Source organism: Mytilus edulis, chromosome 4, assembly GCF_963676685.1.
Source record: "Mytilus edulis chromosome 4, xbMytEdul2.2, whole genome shotgun sequence".
Taxonomy (NCBI): domain Eukaryota; kingdom Metazoa; phylum Mollusca; class Bivalvia; order Mytilida; family Mytilidae; genus Mytilus; species Mytilus edulis.
Window position 1 is genome coordinate 44796244 of NC_092347.1, and position 4757 is coordinate 44801000.

Genomic DNA, 4757 nt, shown 5'->3' on the forward strand with positions numbered 1-4757 from the left:
TCTAAATACACACAACATCTTATTCATCTCATCGAGTACATGCATTTTTACTATTTCAGGCTTATTGATTGTTTATACGTCTTAGCATGTTATTAATCAAATATGAGAAATATGAGAATTTGAGTCAAATCGGTAAACATGAATTTGACAGCTAATGCCCCTTTGTATACACTACATTAATACCACGATGATTTGTTTTGTTAGAATTTGCATACAAGCAAATTTTCAACCTTGCAAATTCAAATATGGATATACTCATATGCTGGGTACAGATTATTGGATGACTTTGAAAAAATAATACAGAATTGTACAGCGAGGGATCGTTTGAGATTCGTACTTCGATATATAAATTGAGAATGAAAATGGGGAATGTGTCAAAGAGTCAAAACTCGACCAAAGAGCATGCAGAAAACTGCCATAAAATTCCGCACCCGGAGGCGTACTTTCAAATGACGGTCCCTAAATAAAAATGTGTATAAGTTCAGTGATAATGAACCTCATACTAAACTCCGAAATATATAATTGAACTGAAACTATATTTGAAAATCGATATTTGTGATTCTACATTTGATATTTAGATTTGCTTTTATCCTTTATATTGACTAGTGATTAATTGTTGTGTTCGCTGAACACTGGAAAGTCCTGTGGCGAATATTTATCTAGGACTTATACAAATTACAATGACTCTTAATTATAAGCAAGGATTTGTATAGTATATTACTATACAAATCCTTGTTATAAGTGACTGGAAAGTAAGATGGTGATTGCGCTCAGCGAGAATGAGGACATAATGTTTACGTCAGAAATGATACCTTTCTATAATCTTCTGACATCAGACTTGGACTTTTTGAACTGAATTTTAATGTGCGTATTGTTATGCGCTTTTTCTACATTGGATAGAGGTATAGAGGGAGGGTTGAGATCTCATAAACATGTTTAACCCCGCCGCATGTTTGTGCCTGTCCCAAGTCAGGAGCCTCTGGCCTTTGCTAGTCTTGTATTATTTTAACTTTTAGTTTCTTATGTACAATTTGGAGTTTAGTATGGCGTTCATTATCACTGAACTAGCATATATTTGTAAGGGACCAGCTGAAGGACGCCTCCGTGTGCGGGAATTTCTCGTTGCATTGAAGACCTGTTGGTGACCTTTTGCTGTTGTCTGCTCTATGGTCGGGTTGTTGTCTCCTTGGCACATTCCCCATTTCCATTCTCAATTTTATTGCTTTGGCCCCTTTTGGCCCTTAATTCCTAAACTGCTTGCCCCATAACCCTTAGAATAAATAAAAAAAATCTACTTGTGTGGTACAATTTCAGGGCAAATGAAATACTTAAACACAAGTTATTGTGCTGAAACTAGATAAATGCTTGTTTTGGGCCCCTTATTCCTAAACCATTGCTACCGCCATCCCCAACATCAATCCAAACATTCCTTGCACAGGTATGAACCTTCTTTAAAAAAATCATAGAAATCCATTCACTTAAACTAAAGTTATTGTCCAGAAACCAATGTGTCTTCTGAAGACGCAGACGACATCATACCATTATACAATCTAAAAAACATTTTTTCAGTCGTATAAAAACAGCTACTCAACACAAAATGAAGCTTTTTTTATAAACTTTTGCTGTGCTCAATAACAGAAAAGATCGATTTTGATATTGTGCAATATCAAAATGCATGCAGAAAACCCAATAGACAGAAATTGTATGTGAATTTAATCACCAAAGAGATCTGAACAACTAAGTAAAAGTAAAGGTTAGTTACTGGAGCAAACTGTGAGCTGGTATAGTCTTTCTCTTGACCTGTCACATATATAGTTCACATTATTTGTGTATATTTCTTCCAATTGTTTTTTATCTCACTTTTCTTGGTATGCACATTGCAGAAGTGAGCTTAAACTTCAGTGAAACGATTTGTGGAAGCAATAATAAATCCAAGAATAACTAGAGGATTTTAAGAGCCTGTGTAGCTCACCTTGGTCTATGTGCATGTTAAACAAAGGACACAATTGAATTCATTTTGGTAATGATGATGTGTTTGTAGATCTTACTTCATTGAAAATTCTTGCTGCTTACAATTATCTCTATCAATAACGAACTTGGCCCAGTAGTTACAATAAAAAATATTTTGTAGAAATTTACAAAAATTGTTAAAAATTGACTATAAAGGCCAATAACTCCTTAAAGGGTAAATTGCCCATTTTGGACATGTTGACTTATTTGTGGGTTTACTTTGCTGTACATTATTGCTGTACACAATTTATCTCCATCTATAATAATATTCAAGATAATAACCAAAAAGTGCAAAATTTTCTTAAAATTGCCAACTCAGGGGCAGCAACCCAACAACAGGTTGCCTTGTTGGTTTGAAAATCCTGTCTAAATGCTTTGGTTTCGGAGATATGAGCCAAAAACTGCATTTTACCTTATGAACTATTTTCAGCCATATCAACCATCTTGGGTGGGGTCATCGGACACATTTTTAAACTAGATACCCTAATGATGGTTGTGGACATGTTTGGTAAAATTTGTCTTAGCAGTTTAAGAGGAGAAGATTCTTGCAAAAGATTACAAAAACTTACGAAAAATTGTTAAAAATTTGACTATAAAGAGCAATAACTCCTTAATGGGTCAATTTACCATTTTGGTCATGTTGACTTATTTGTAGATCTTACTTTGCTGAACATTATTGCTGTTTACAGTTTATCTCTATCTATAATAATATTCAAGATAATAGCCAACCAGATGTTCTGCAGGGAACAGCTTTATACTACTGCAGAGGTTGAACCCTGAACAGTTGGGGCAAGTATGGACACAACATTCAAGCTTGATATAGCTGACTTTGGATCGTGATCAAATTTTTGTTTTGACATAATATGGGTTACTGACACAAAAAAATGTCAAGATCTTAAAAATCTATTGCACTATGCTGTGCAATTGAAGATTTGTCCTTGAAACTTTTCAAAAAATTTTGATTTTTTATAAATTTTGAGAAAAAAAATTGAACCCTTTAAAAAAATTGGAACACCCCAAAATGTTTTAAATCCCCCCTTGGAGCTTGATCCCATCAGATCCCTTGTAATATATGAAACCTTGTTGTACAATTTCATAGATTTTTATTTACTTATACTAAAGTTAGAGTGGGAAAACCAAAAGTCTTCGGATGACGACGCCAATGTCATACCAATTTACGACCAAAAAATCAAAAGGCTTAAAAAACTCCATATAACTGAGATTTTCAACAATTTATCAAAGTCCAAAGCCCGTAATTTCCACAAAAATTATTGAAGCGGAACTAAACATAAACTTGACTTATAACTCATCATGGTTAACTCACACACCAAAAATCAGCCCAATATCTGAAGGCGTTCAGAAAAAAACCATATCATGGTTTGTTGCGGAATGATGGAATTACAGAAATAGGGACAAGATTAAAACTATACGGCCGCAACAACTTTGTTTTGGGGCCATAAAAAGTATGTATAATTGACAATGACACAACTATCTATCAGAGTTAAAAATGACCTGGTTGTAACTTAAGATACTGCAAGTCCTTCAACAATGAACAAAACCCATTTTGTATAGTCAGCTATTGATCTTTATTTTGTTAAAAAGGCTGAATCATAAAAAATGTAAAACAATTCAAAATTGTATAGAAATATTGTTCTCAAAGGTTTTTCTTAAATGTGTATAACTGTGATACCTAATTAAGGAATGACTGTAATATTTTATGTCTATTCGAAATAACATCAAAAATGTAGTGCACACTGAATAACCTGTGAAGCGGGTTATTCTAAAGTGTGCACAACATTTTTTATGTTATTTTGAATAGACAGAAAAAAATATCACAATCATTTCTTTTGATTTAAGGTGGTACCTAACACTACAGGGAGATAACTCTGTAAAGTCATCTAAACGTTTTAATTACGTTGTGAGGTAAAAGGGATATTAAGCTTCTCAATGATCAAAATTGTAGTTTGTCAAACTGCTATATAACCAGTGTAATTTTTCTGACATAACAGTTGGTTCAAAGTTTTTGAAATTTTTATATTTTTGTTAAAGGGTCAAAGTAAATACTTTGACAAAATTTAATGAAAATTAAACGAGCCAAATTAATTTTAGTTAAAGTGTTGGGTACCACCTTGATTCTAAATCCATTTTAAACCAGAGTAAACTATAGAAAATAAACAGCTGCGCCATGAGCGCATAATACGCCCGACGTCTTGTGTGGAAGTTTTATGCAATAATCATCAATAGTTTCTGAGAAAGTTTTAAGCAATAACCATTTATTGTTTTTGAGACACAGGGGGACATGTGAAACCCCCCCCCCCCCCCACCCCCAACCCTGTTTTTTTTTTTTTTTACAAAAAACTTAATATCACTAAAATAAAATTTTGAATCAAACCAAAAAGTATACAGATCTTTAGATTAATATAACAAAGAAGTGTGCACAGTTTCAAGCAATAATCATAAATTGTTTTTGAGATACGGCGTGACATGTAAAAAAAAAACCATCCCCTTTTTTACAAAATACTCAATAACTCAAAAATAAAATTTAGTCATCACCAAAAAGTATACAGATCTTAAGATTAATATAACAAAGAAGTGTGTAAAGTTTTAAGCAATAATCATAAATCATTTTTGAGATACGGCACAACATGTAAAAAACCCTCCCCCTTTTTTACAAAATACTCAATAACTCAAAAATGAAATTTTGAATCATCACCAAAAAGTATACAGTTATTAAGATTAATATAATT